General features: G+C 42.8%; 2 non-coding genes across 2 annotated transcripts; both read right to left on the bottom strand.

Annotated features, from left to right (window-relative positions):
- Positions 1-4859: 4859 nt before the first annotated feature.
- On the bottom strand, positions 4860-4933 carry TRNAT-AGU (transfer RNA threonine (anticodon AGU)). The gene has a single exon. It is a non-coding gene; the product is annotated as a tRNA-Thr (tRNA).
- An 808-nt stretch (positions 4934-5741) lies between these two features.
- On the bottom strand, positions 5742-5815 carry TRNAI-AAU (transfer RNA isoleucine (anticodon AAU)). The gene has a single exon. It is a non-coding gene; the product is annotated as a tRNA-Ile (tRNA).
- Positions 5816-14844: the final 9029 nt, after the last annotated feature.

The following is a 14844-nucleotide window of genomic DNA, read 5'->3' as shown; positions in this document are numbered from 1 at the left end:
CACAGATGACGAGGTTCCAGATGTTAACTCAGATGTTGACCCATCTGATCAGGACGATTGTGACTCGACCCCTGCTCCTAAAAGAATTAAAACGTCTTCTGATAATATTACTCCTCTGCTAGACTCGGAAGGTTTGCCTATGTTTGATCCCTCGTTCATATTGCATCCCAACTCAACTGAATGGTTTCCGGCTCCTCACGTTGGAGAATACATTTCAACCAAGTTATTTTGTCCTTTAGATAAACAAACTCGTTCCAAACTTAAATCCGAGTGTCCTCGGCCCTCTCTAGAGCATAAGGCATCCGTTACTCCCTCTATCGACCAACCCATCCTCACCTTTTTCACTAAATTTGGCAAGGACCCCAGGAAAGGGGTAGATAAAGCCTGGTCTTCTTGCCAAGACAAATTATAAGACATCATTGGACCACTCACACGTATTTTTGACATGGCGGAGTCCGCCAGAATCGATGGTTCCACGATGGATCCCGAAGAACTTTCGCTGTGGGTCCAAAGAGCTGTATGTCTGTTAGGCAATGCAAATGCTGCGATTTCGCAAGAACGCCGCAAAGGAATTTTGCTCAAACTGGATCCCAAGTTAGTCCATTTGGCTTCACTTCAAGCGCTTTCCAACACAGAAGGTTGCCTTTTCGGCAATAACTTTATCAAGGAACTAGGCAAGTACGTGGCCACTTTTACGTCAATCGACAAGGCGCAACAATCCTTAAAGAAAATGTTCCACCAACGGGTTTTCAACAGGGCCGGCAGAGGCAGGAGCCGCTTTGCCGGCCGTTCATATTACAACCAAGGCTCCCGTGGTAACCAATCCTACCATTCTTCTTACCAAGACTTCAGGCCCCAGTTTTATCCACAACGAACCAGAGGTTTCCGTTACAGAGGCTTCAGGAACAACAGAAATGCCACCCAGTCAGGTAATTCCTTTTCCGTCTTCCGTCCATGTGGGCGGTCGGCTTTGTCATTTTCTCCCAAATTGGCTAATGATTTCTTCAGACCCTTGGGTTCTCAATACTGTTCGAGGTTACACAATGGAATTCTATTCCACTCCAATACAATCAGGGACTCCATCTCTTCCACGGTTTTCTACAGATATGTCCGCTCTTATTTCCTCAGAAGTTCAGATACTCCTTCAAAAAAGAGCTATTGCCCCCACTTTTCCTCATCCGCTAGGCTTCACCAGTTCCATTTTCTTAGTTCAGAAGAAGAACAAGAAAATGAGGCCGGTGATCAATCTCAAGTCGTTCAATCAATTTGTGGTTTATCGCCACTTCAAGATGGAAACCATTCTCCATCTCAGAGATTCTCTTCTTCAAAACGACTGGATGGTTCGTTTGGATTTACAGGACGCTTACCTGGTAGTCCCAATTCACCCAGAACACAGGAAGTTTCTTCAGTTTCAGTGGCTAGACCAATTTTATCACTTTACATCTCTTCCTTTCGGTCTGTCGTCAGCTCCATGGTGTTTCACCAAGCTCATGAAGCCAGTGACTGCACACCTCAGAGCTCAAGGAGTCAGACTCCTTATTTACCTAGACGATATAATTCTCATGAATCAATCCCCTCATCTCCTCTCGTCCCATCTCAACCTCACTTGTTCTCTTTTGACAGACCTTGGCTTCATCATAAACAAAGAGAAATCTATTCTTCTTCCTACCCAAACTATAGAATTCTTAGGTTTCCTTATAAATTCAGTTTCGGCCACGTTGCTTCTTCCTTCTGCAAATCAAGTCCATAAAGTCAGAGATTCTTCAAATTCTTCGTCATGCTTCCATTTCCCTGAGAACCCTTGCCCGGGTCGTCGGTCTCCTCTCCTCGTCCATTCAAGCCATTTTTCCAGGCCCTTTGCATTACAGAGCTCTCCAAAGGTTAAAGATTCAACATCTCCGCAGAGGGCTTTCTTACGCAGACGTTATTCCCCTAGATCACGATTCCCGCATAGAACTGCAATGGTGGATAGACCATTTAGATGCATGGAACGGAAGGACTATCTTTCCATCAGCCCCAGATCTTGTATTAGAATCCGATGCAAGCCTAACAGGTTGGGGGGCCCGATGTGGACCAATCTCGACTGGAGGTCCATGGTCTGCGAAGTAGTCCAAATTGCATATCAACTGTTTAGAGATGCTTGCAGGCTCCTTTGCGATAAGAAGCCTAGCAAAGAACAGGGTACGCTGCGCTATTCTTTTAAGGATGGACAACATTTCCGCGGTCCGCTATATCAACCATCTAGGGGGTACGAAATCCAAACCCTTAGCAGAACTGGCCAAAAGTTTTTGGGAGTTTTGTCTCGCAAATCAAATCTCAGTCCAAGCAGAGTATCTTCCAGGATCTCTAAACTCCATCGCCGACTGGCATTCACGTCATCTTCACGATTCAAGCGACTGGAAGCTTCACCCCGCAATTTTCCAATTTCTCCAAAACAGATGGGGTCCCATGGGGATAGATTTATTCGCGTCACGACTCAACACACAACTTCCCCATTTTTACAGTTGGAGACCGGACCCCTCAGCTCTGGCCTGCGATGCTTTCCTTCAGGACTGGTCCAAGTTCCTTTCGTACGCTTTCCCTCCCTTCGTTATGATCAGCAGAGTTCTTGCCCAAGCCCGACGTCAACAAGCTACCTTAATTCTTATCGTTCCTTTTTGGCAATCCCAAATTTGGTTTCCAACTCTTCTGGAACTAGCAATAGATTTTCCTTTTCTCATTCCTTCTTTCCCGGATCTTCTTCTAGATCCCCTTCAACGACCTCACAACCTCATTATCGACAACCTTCTTGCCCTGTCAGCCTGGAAAATTTCGGGAATTTCCAGTCTTTCCCTTGCATTTCGTCACAAGCTTCGGAATATATCAAACAGTCCTGGGCCCCCGGCACTAGGAATGCATACAAGTCAGCCTGGTCTTTATGGCACAGCTGGTGTTTGGGAAAACACATCGATCCCCTTTCAGCAGATGTTACTTTCCTAGTGAATTTCCTTGCAGCAGAGGCTAGCAAGGGCAAAGCGTTCCGTACTATTAATCTGTACAGGTCTGCCATCTCATCGAATCACTGTTTCATCAATGGAAGACCAGCGGGGGAACACCCGCTTGTTTGCCGACTTTTAAAGGGAGTAAAATTTTCTAATCCTCCTCTTCCCAAATATAGAACTTTGTGGGATGTTAACATTGTACTGAATTTCTTTCTTTCCTGGCCCGATAACTCGGCTCTTTCTTTAAAGATGTTATCGGCTAAACTTGCCATGTTATTGTGCCTAGTATCACTTAAACGTATTTCTGATGTCAAAGCTTTAGATATTTCTTCTCGTCAGTTTACTCCTTCGGGAGTATTATTTACTATTTCTAGAAGAACAAAAACTAACTTGCAATCTGTGTTTTACCCTTATTTCCCTAATCATCCCAAATTGTGTGTAGCACAATGTTTGAAAGCATATGAGAATATGACTGCACATCTAAGAGCGTCCTCTTCCTCCCAATTGCTCATTTCCTTTCAAAAACCTCACAAGCACGTATCCGCAGCTACTTTGGCTCGTTGGGTCAAGTGGATTATGTCTTTGGCTGGCATTGACACTTCCATATTTGGAGCCCATTCTTCCAGGGGTGCAATGGCGTCTAAAGCTTTCTGGGCGGGTTCCCGTCTGGAGGACATTCTTAGATCTGCAGATTGGTCCAATGACAATGTGTTTAAAGTATTTTATTGTAAACCAATTGATAATACGATTATGAATGTTATTAATTCGCTTTAAACATGCATAATAAGAGCCTCCGGTCTTGTCATAAAATGTAGATTTTCCTAGTGTTAATGACGGAAAGTCTTAATTTTATTAAAGACACGGAGGCGAGTATTATCCCACCCGTTGTTTTCCTGATAACTACTGTTCTTTATTTATCTTCCCTCCCTTTAGTGCCATCGGTGGTTCAACCTTCCACTTAAACCAATTTCCTATGGTTCGGAGGGATTGTCATCGTCAGCGTTTTTCTCCATATCCTCTGCTCTGTTTGGCGGATCATCAGTGTGCTTCCCTTCATCAGCAGTTTCCTGGTCTCATGAACTTTTGTACTGAGTTGTTGTCTTTCATCATGGCCCTGTTAATTTTGGCAGCTATATTTCCTTTGTTCCGTAACAGCTGATTTTAGCGCAAGAAAAGAGGGCTGTTTGTAGTCCAGTTACGTCATAAGGGTTCAAGTGGTTATCCATTGGTTATTGGTTATGGACTATTGTTTGTTTCCCATTGGCTGGTATTCACCACGCTCATGGGATTTGTAGTTTTTCTTTTTTGCTGCTGTTTTAAATAAAGCAAGAAAAGAAGGCATAATACTCGCCTCCGTGTCTTTAATAAAATTAAGACTTTCCGTCATTAACACTAGGAAAATCTACATTATTGTTTATTTGGCCACAGGTCAAAATCGCTTCTCAGTCCACCTCTGTCTTTTAAATGATGTAGAGCCGTCCAACACTTAAACTGCATATGGTGTTGAGCAGCAAAGAACTTATTTATCAGTAAAAGGGCCCATTAGTTCAAGCATGACGGGGCCTCCGAAACAGACGTTTGGATATAGATAGCCTCACAAATAACATGCAATAAATAACAATCCATGATTCAGAGCCAATGAACAGCCTACATCTATCAGTACATAGGACCCAGACTACATTGCTGCCAACAGAAACTCAATTGTTGCCATAGGCAGGTAGAATTTAACATTAAAAAAAAAAAAAAAAAAAGAGTTAATTAGCTTGGAAGGGGACTCATGGTATAATGCATAATTATAAGAGCGTGGGTTTGCAGACTATCTATATGTTTTTTGTCAGTTTATTTTCTTTAATCTGTTTGAAAAATGCTTGAAAAGTAAGGCACTGCTGAGATTCGAACTCAGGATCTCCTGTTTACTAGACAGGCGCTTTAACCAACTAAGCCACAGCGCCACCCCATCGCTGACGTCACTGTGTCTTAGTCAGTGTTAAAAATGCCAGCGTGTTCAACTGTTTAAAGCCTCCGTTTCTTTTCATCTGATCCCAACAAAAAGACGAGAGAAAAGCAGACTAAGGAATGGACCTGTAAAAAATAGGTCATGAAAAGATTATATCGGCACACATAAATATTTCTATTGATTTCGTAATGTTTTAAAGTATAAACGCCATACACTGGTGGACGAAGTGTTTAACATTCGTGCAAGCTCAACATGCAACCGAAAGAGCAATGATACAAAGATCACCAATATGTACAAGACACGTAAATGAATTTGTGCGTAGCCCACGTGTCCTCCCTACTCCTCACGTGACCCCTAGCAGCCCTGTCCAGTGCTTCACAGAGGTCCCTGACACGCACTGGGTAAAGCAAAGCCCCAGAGAGCTCCCAGAGATAGGAAAGTGGTTTAGACGTTCTACTCGCTACATTCTTTCCATCTCCAAAGATGACGTTAAGCTAACTTTCCCGGTATAGCCGAGGGACCCGCCACTCTCGGAAAGAAAGCGAGATTGTTTTGTCCATGCAGTCCCCGAAATAAAGAAAGCGTGAAGAAGTGCGGGTCGAGTGTACCTAGATAACACTGAGGATGGCGCTTCAGCAAGTGTCAACTATAACTATTACAGCATCCTGTAATCGCTCACACTTTTATTTGGTAGAATAAAGAAAAATCTATTCTGTAAACTGCTACTTAAAAGGTCCTGCAGGATGTTTACGTGGTTTTCTAGTTCGTGAAGCTGCAAAGGAAAAGTGGTAGTAATAGATTACTGGCCCGTACGGGGATCGAACCCGCGACCTTGGCGTTATTAGCACCACGCTCTAACCAACTGAGCTAACCGGCCATACCCCATCAGAGACTCATGCATTGGTAAATAGCCGTATACTGATAGAGCAGAGGAGGCTCTGTTTACGGATTCCTTCAACAGACGTGGGATGAGTAATGCTTATGCCATCATCCTTTCCCTCAAGACATTTACGATGAGTAATGCTTATGCCATCATCCTTTCCCTCAAGACATTTACGTGCTCTGGCAATGCTAAGTAAATCCACAACTTCAAACAGAAGGAAGCTACAACTACATAACACCGACATTATATCAATAATTGTACTGAAGGCGACAAGCTATCAAGAACCACAAGAGCCCCAACTCCAGGGAAAATGGACTGAAAAGTAGAATCGCTCCATAGACCCCGTCCAAGTACTGTGCATATGCAATCTTATGCTACTTTGTTGTTTCCTGTTCTACAGGTTGTCCTCATGCTTCTCGAGCTCAATCTATAGCACACACTATCATAAATTGTACTCTCCGTCCCTAGCCCGTCACTTCCCGTACCCTTTTCTCGGCACTCCTTCAACAACTCTTTTCCCGCCCAATACATTTTCATTGACTTTGAATACTTTTAGCACCTTTTTGGGGTCGAGCCTTCGCTAAAATGCGCGTGCGCATGCGTATCGCTTGTGAGACGCTGTAGTAGTTAGAAATGGGATCGGAGCCCCGTCCATGTCACATCAGAGTCTTTCATTGGTTCGTGGGCTTGCTTTTTAAAGTCTACTTGCTTTCATTAGTGGAAGGCATGCATACGTCATGTCTTTTCCAGTGGTTAGCCCTCCTCGAGTGCAGCGACCAAGTACTGAAAACATACGAGGCTCGCTGTTTTCCATCAGGTTTGCGGACTACTTTTTCTCTTTTTTCACAGCACGATCTCGCTTGGCAGAAGTCTAGCGCTTTGCATGACATCACCCTGTTATATGGTTAATTGCACTTTTGCCGGTTATGCTAGCGCGCCTGGTCCTTAATAAGTAAACTTACAAGGGGAAGCGTACAGGCTGATGAACTTTTTGGATCGCATGGAGTATCCTAGATATGTAGTAATTGATGATCATCAATTATCAATGTACGTATCAATAATCAATAAGCAAAACACTAATCATCAATCGATAATGTCAACATTTCATGAATAACCATAACTCAATTATACATTTTATCAATTTTATTTCCCTATTAGTTACAATACTAGTCCATTGATTAATTCTAACTTTATTTGATCAGCTCTGAATTAGTTAATTAGTGATCACGAATAACATAATCTAATCAGAACTTGAGAAAAACATATGCTGTAATGCTTCAGCATAAGCTAACACAGATTAATATATCAGCGTTAATGGCAGAGTTCAGTAATCAGTTTAATCAATCATTTGTCACTGTTCACGTCACCTAAAGGAACCTTACCTAACGTAGATTAGCATTTTCATGTGGGACTTCATGCAAAAATAATTTAGAACACTAATTTAGAAAACATATAGCTAAAAGAAAAAGGTATTCAAACAGCGCAATTGGTACTTGGAAAGAAAGGCAAAAAAAAAATTAACAGTCACATTGTCAAAGCTACCTATCCACAGAATAGATCAGCAACAAAGTCAGTCTTCGTCTTCAGGTCATCAATCTATCAGCAACGCATCAGGCTCTCAAGAGCACGAGCCCAATGACAGAATCTCAAATCGCATCTTCTGGCATCTAATATCTGCATCAGTTCTCCCCTCGTATCTCCGAAATGTTTACCTCTTGCCATGACTTTATTAAAGGTTTTCCAGTCCATCCTCCTAATTCCTAATTGGTCAGTCAATCACCAGTTATTACCGTAACCAATAACCTTAATTTCACAAATCTATGAACTCTAATATTACGCCGTTCTCAGTTTGTTGATTGGTTCACTGTACGGTGTCCTCATCATCGGGTTCATCAGGTATTGAAAATGTTGCATCTTCTTCTCCAGTCAGTGCCTCTATTGTTCAAGTCCTGGGAAAGTACATTGAGTCTGTCTTACACCAGTATTGTTATATGTCTAGTTTCATCATCTCCTATCGGTACATTGCAGAAAATTCTAGTTAAGCAGATTTTATTAACATACGCGGTTCATGGTCAGTTCAACGCACCAGCTTCTTTGTAGTGCTAGTAATTCAGCTTCTGCATGAGGCCTGGTAACTAGGCCTCAACTTCGGTTAAGTTAACTCTATAATATAATGCAAAACATAGGTTATACATCTCAATATGACATATTACTACGTTATTATTACTCTTTTTCACATTTTTTATCATTTTAGTACAAGTTCGTATAAGTTGGCTGTCACTCTCTGTGGACACATTTTCAATCGTGCACATTCATTTCTCTACATTTAAATTTTCTATCAATTTCCTGTTAGTCAAAACGCATACACATTCCTTAATCATTTCTAATTAGCATATCTGCTTCAACAGTCCCTCCTCTGATGACTAAATATGTTGTCACACCTTTCTTCACAATCATTGCTTTAATAATTCTGTCTCATCAGTATTTTGTCTTCTTCTCAAATCTTCTCTATGGATTCTTTCCCTATTTCTTTCTTCCCTCCTTTGATTATTTTGCGATTTTCTCAATTTTATCTTTTGACACAATTTACATGAACCCCATATTCCTAATATACAAGCAATCACAATTAATATTCTCTGTATGATTTTTAATAGTACCCCATTCCAAATTTGACTAAGCCAATTTCCCTCTGAAGCAAATCCTTTTCCAACCTTTTCTCAAACACCTGGTTATTTCAGTTCTTTTAAGTCCTTCCTTGAGTTTGTCAGGTTAGTGAGTAAGTCTCTTATCGCCCTATAATTATTCAGAATATATGAGCAACAATGACTAGAATTAATCATCTCACAAACTCTGCTGTCTTTCGCTAAAAGAACGTCTAAAGCAAGCCTATTTTGAAGCTTCATAGCTCTATCCGCGGCTAAATCAGTATCTATAAGGAGTATTGCCCCTGTAAAGTTTGTCAGCATGTTATCCACAATAGTAGACAACTTTCGTATCTTGATGGAATTTAGGATGACTCCCACGGAAGGAATCACTGCACCAAAGTTATCTCCCACCACTGTAGAAGAGGTTTCCCTCCTCTGCCGCTTATGGTGTAATTCAGTCAATTTCGGAAACTTCTTTAAGTCATCTATCTAAAATCTTTGGGAAAACTATCCCCAAATAACATGTCCCATACCATCCTCTGGGAAGACGGTAATAAGCATTTGGTACAGAAATATAATAAATCCTGGGAATCGCAGGGTCCTGACCATTCAGCATAAAAGTTCACTTACTCTGAAACAAAAATACATGCCTACATTCACTCGTTCCCACAAATAAAGTGTCAGTGTGTGATTTTGGCCTATATATACAAAGTTTTCCTACATGTATGTAGTGATCTGAATTCCTGTCCATACACCAGCTGCACCAAATGGCCCTAGCGGATTTGTAAGCCTTGGAGGTACCAGGGGCCCTGGACTGTTGGATGAGTTTGAGAGCATCCTCTGAAATTCCTGGGGTTCTCCAGGTTGACCCGAAATCCTCAAAGCAATGAGGAACAAGGAGTTGTTGAGGATCAAGTGGTGTTGTCGACCTTGGGGATCTAAGAGGAGGTTGGGGAAATGAGGAAGCCAGACCGGACGGTCGGTTGTTAGTTCCAATAAAGTTGGATACCAAGGATGAGCTTGCCAAAATGGGGTTATGAGAACTAGTGTGGATTGTTGTCTCCGTGCTTGTGCAAGGACTCAAGGAATGAGAAGGAAGGGAGGTAAAGAAGAGATGACGGCCAAATCTGAAGGAAATCATCCATGGAAAGAGCCTGCAGATCCGGCCTCCAACTGAAAAAGGAAGGAAAGTGGGAATTGAGGGGAGAAGCAAAAAGATCTATGAACATGTCGCCAAAGATGGAAATAAGATGATTGAACACTGAAGGGTGCAGCTGCCAATTGCTGGAATCGTGAAGATGTCTGGAATACCAGTCTGCAACTGTATTCAGATTGCCCAGTAGGTAAACTGCTCTGACTGAGATTTGTCGAGGAAGACAATATTCCCAGAGATGCTTTGCCAGGGTAGACAAAATCTTGGACCTGGTGCCTCCTAGATAGTTGATATATCTGACGGCGGTTAGGTTGTCCATCCTGAGAAGAATGGTGCAACTTACATGGTCCTTTGTAAAGGAGCGGATGACAAAGGAACCCGCAAGCATCTCTAAACTGTTTATGTGCTTCAGAGACCATGTGCCTCCAGTCGAAATCTGACCACATCTTGCGCCCCAACTTGGATTCTAATACAAGATCTGGACGGCAGAGAAGATAGTTCTTCTGTTCCAAGCATCTAGGTGAGTCAGCCACCATAGAAGCTCCTCTTTGGACTCAGAGTCTAGAACAAGTGGATCGGAATAGGCAAGGCCCCTGTGAAGATGGCGTATCTTCAGATGTTGGAGGCCGCGGTAGTGCAGAGGACCTGGGAAAATAGCTTGAGTAGAGGAAGCGAGAATTCCCACTAGATGAGCTAGAGTTCTGAGTGAGATGTGTGGAAGGGACAGAGATTGACGAATTTCTTTCTTGATGAAGGAGACTTTGTGCTGGGGAAGTTGAAGAATTGAAAGAGTAGTGTCTATGGGAAAGCAGAGAAATTCCAATTTTTGAGTTGGAACGACAGCTGATTTCTGAAAGTTGATGAGGAATCCCAATTTGAGTAGAAGATCTTGACAAAGATGTACACGAACAAGGAGAAGGTCTTTGTCTTGTGCCATCAGGTTAAAATCGTCTAGGTAAAGAATCAGACGAACACAGTGAGAGCTGAGAAAGGCCGCTACAGGCTTGAGAATCTTGGTGAAACACCAAGGGGCCGAAGAGAGACCGAAAGGAAGAACTTTGAATTGGTAGAAAGAGTTTTGCTGAAATTGAAGACATTTTCTGTGTGAGGGATGAATAGGTACCATGAGGTAAGCATCCTGAAGGTCTAATCTGACCAACCAGTCATTTTGAAGTAAAATATCCCTGAGGTGAAGGATAGTCTCCATCTTGAAATGTCGATAGACAACAAAATTGTTGAATTTTTTGAGGTTCAGAACTAGTCGAAACTTCAGATTTTTCTTTTGGACCAGGAAAATGGTAATGAGAAAACCCGAAGAGTCGAACTTAAATGGTTCTATGGCCTGTTTGGGGTGGAGAGACTGGACTTTGTTGTGGAGAAGTTGGTTTTCTTCTTGAGAAAAAACAAGGGGAAGAGGAAAAAGGTACTGACTTGGGGGTTGATAAAACTCTGAGAGGTAACCTTGAATGGATTGAATAATCGTGGGATCTGACGTGAGAAACAACCATGAATCTAGAAACAAAGCTAGTCTGCCTCCTCCCTGAGGAAGACCAGAATTGGAAACACTTACCGGAAATCTGCTCTCCTTGCTGACATAACCCCTGTTTCGATAACCTCTTGAACTGTGGGGGTAGAAGCGTGGCTTGTATCCTGTGTAGGTGTCAAGCTGATTCTGCTGGTTGTAGGAGTCTCGATTGGTATATTTACTTCTGAGGGAGCAGCCGGCAAAGCGACTCCTGCCTTTGCCGGCCCTGGCAAAAACCTGTGACGAAAATATCTTTTTAATAGAAAGACGAGCTATGTCCAGGGTGGCGAAGGTGGAGACGTACTTACCCAGTTCCTTTATGAAGGAGTCTCCAAATAACAGACCTTTAGCCGAAGGGCCCTCATCCTTAATGGCCAAAGATGCCAGTTTAGGATCGATCTTTAGAAGGAGACTCTTCCTTCTTTCAATAGACAATTGGGTTTTCGCATTCCCAAGCATACAAATAGCGCGTTGCGCCCCGTTAGAGAAAACCACAGGGTCTATTGGAGAATTTTCTATTTTGGCCTCCTCAGCCAAATCAAAAATCCTGGTGAGAGGTCCCACCACATCCAAAAGCTTATCTTGGCAACCTTGGCAACCCGACCAGACTCTATCCACACCTTCCTTAGGGTCTTTCCAAAATTTGGTAAAAAACATGAGCATATTTGGATCAATCACAGGGGTAGCAGTGACATTGTCGAGTAAAGAGGGACGGGGACATTCAGATTTGAGTTTATTCCTGGTAACCTTGTCTAGAGAGTGACGTAAGTAAAAAGAGACATAATCTGCCACATGGTCAGCAGGATACCATTACGTAGAGATTGGATGAACCATTAGGGCCTGAACTGTTGGTTTTGTTGATCACCACACCATGATGGGTAGGTGAAGCTACCAACTTCAAGGAACTGTTTTTTTAAGTTAATTCTTGAGAAAATAATATCTTTATTAATGCATGTTGCATTTGTTTCACTTTGGTCTTGATTAACACAGATAAATATTGTCTATTTTTCTAAAACTGGTGTGGTGTCCTTTTTTAGTATTTTCATTGTGTTACTGTGTGCTATGTGCAGATGCTTTACACATTGCTTCTGAGATAAGCCTAACTGCTAGTACCAGGCTACCAGGGGGATGAGCAGGGGTTATCTGCGCGGGTATCTCCTTATCCTGATTAGATTAAGGGTCCCTACTTGGACAGGGTGCAAACCGACTGCCAACTAGAGACCCCATTTCTAACAGTAGCTAACTCTTCTGAAACCAGAAAAAAATCTAGACAGGTATACTTCAAGTGGGGATATGAAAAGTATGTATAGCCAGGATCCGAGGGTTTCACTGTTTCCCAAATATCAATCAGCCCATGCGTTTTCATTAGCTGAGTAAGAGCTTTTAGCACCTGGGGCTTCCTCCCTAGATACCACTTTGTAACCCCACCAAGTATGCTTACCTCTAGATTAATATTAAAGTCACCACATACTCTTAAATGCATTGGCCACTCCAATAGCCCCACAGTCGATTCCTCCCCTATCTTGATCTCATCAAAATTGGAACCAAAGCTGAAGCATAGAGTAAATCTTGTTTCCGCTACCCAACTTCTGAGAATCTCCCATGACCCATACTTATCCACCAGCCTTCGATTAGATGTAAGCTGGGCTTTCTTCATTCATATCACCACCCCCTATCAGTAATGCTTTGTGAGGTACCGGCAGCCAAGGAATACCCCCTAATTTGCAACAGATCCCTTTTTACCGAAGATTTTTGAGTTGCCTGCTAGCATATTAAATCCAGCCCCAAAGCACAGAGAAACTCGGCCACCTTTACCCTCTTATTCCTATCATTGAGCCTGCATACGTTAACTGTAAAATACATAACTTATCCTTATTAATCAAAGATGAATCATGTACCACTCCTCCTGGCAAACCAACCAATAAAACCAGCACTCCACCACTGAGTCACCCAGATTCTCTACATCATTATGCTCTATTTCCTTCCCTCCCTCTTGCCCCCTCTTCCTCTCTCCAGCCCTACCCCACAATCACTCTCATCCCCCTCCCACAGCTATCTCCCAATGCTCTCCCCTCTTCCCTGCCCTCACCCCCTATGTGAGGCAATCAGACCTTGCATGGTCTGCTATAGATGGTTGAGCTCCCCCTGGCCATCTCCGCAGAGTGTTTCCCACCAAATTGTGTCTATCCAGTCACAAAACATTTATCACTTCCATTTCATTGCACATACCAAAAATAAACTAGAATTGCATGTGCATCAAATATTGTAACCCCTAAATCCAACACCCTATCACAGTGTCAAAAAACAAAAAAACAAGGCAGTGCAACAGTTTAAGTCTTTATCTTCCCAGATTTCTTGCTTGCACTCCTTGCTCAGTTCAACTCCTTCCCGGGCCTGTAATTGTTTAGACCACGGTCATGGACCTAGCCTTAGTTGCAGCTCCTGCTTCCTCTACAACCTGGCTTCCTCCACCAGATGTCTGCTCCAGTTGCTCCATAACTGATGGACGCTGGAATACTGAATTATAGGTGGCGCTGTTTCTGGCTTCTAACCATGCGATCTCTTTCACACAGCTTTTGCTTTCAAACCTGCCAGCCCGCTTCCCAGCTTGTATTCTGGAACCATTATACCTTTCCATGTTTATTGCTGCGTGTTGGACCTGGCCCTTTTTGCAGGGTCATCCCCAAACTTTTTGCCTCCTTCCTCCTATTTTTCCTGACCAGTTTTTGTTGGCTTTTGAACTCTGAGCACTTTACCACTGCTAACCAGTGCTAAAGTGCATATGCTCTCTGTGTAAATTGTACTGTTACTTGGTTTATCCATGATTGGCATATTTGATTTACTAGTAAGTCCCTAGTAAAGTGCACTAGAGGTGCCCAGGGCCTGTAAATCAAATGCTATTAGTGGGCCTGCAGCACTGATAGTGACACCAACACTGTAATCATGTCTCAGACCTGCCACTGCAGTGTCTGTGTTTCCAGTTTTAAACTGTAAATTCAACTTGGCAAGTGTACCCGCTTGCCAGGCCTAACCCTTCCCTTTTTCTACACATAAGAAACCCCTAAGGTATGCCCTAGGTAGCCCCATGGGCAGGGTGCAGTGTATGGTTAAGGTAGGACATATACTAATTTATTTTATATGTACTGATAGTGAAATATCGCCAAATTCAGTTTTCACTGTTGCAAGGCCCATCTCCCTCATAGGTTAACCTGGGGGCTGCCTTTAAACATTATTAAAGCGTAGATTCACTTTGTTTTGAAAATGCCACTTTTAGAAAGTAGGCATTTTCTTTCTTGAACCATTTTTGTGACTCTGCCTGCTTGTGGATTCCCTGTCAGGGTTAGTTTGACAGTTAGGTTGTTTGCACCTCTCTCCAGACAGTGACACAAAGGGGGCTGGGGTGTAGCCTTCATATTCTGATGAGCCATCTGTTCTAGGAGGGAGGGGAGGAGTGGTCACTCGCACCTGAAAGGGCTGTGCATGTTCTCACACAATGCAGATTCCAACCCCCTGGTGTGTGTCTGAGGCCTTACCTGGGCAAGGCAGGATTTCACAAACAAGTGAGACTTTTCTTTGAAGTAAGCCTACTTCAAAGGCCAAAATGGGTATAAGAAGAGGACCCAAAACAACAGACTTTGGCACTTCTTAGGGTAGACACTCTACCTCAAAGACACTTCTGGACAAGAAACCTGCTGGTGAA

The sequence above is a fragment of the Pleurodeles waltl genome, chromosome 12, assembly GCF_031143425.1.
Source record: "Pleurodeles waltl isolate 20211129_DDA chromosome 12, aPleWal1.hap1.20221129, whole genome shotgun sequence".
Taxonomy (NCBI): Eukaryota; Metazoa; Chordata; class Amphibia; order Caudata; family Salamandridae; genus Pleurodeles; species Pleurodeles waltl.
The sequence above is the reverse complement of the archived record's forward strand: the minus strand, read 5'-3'. Positions and strand labels throughout refer to the sequence as shown.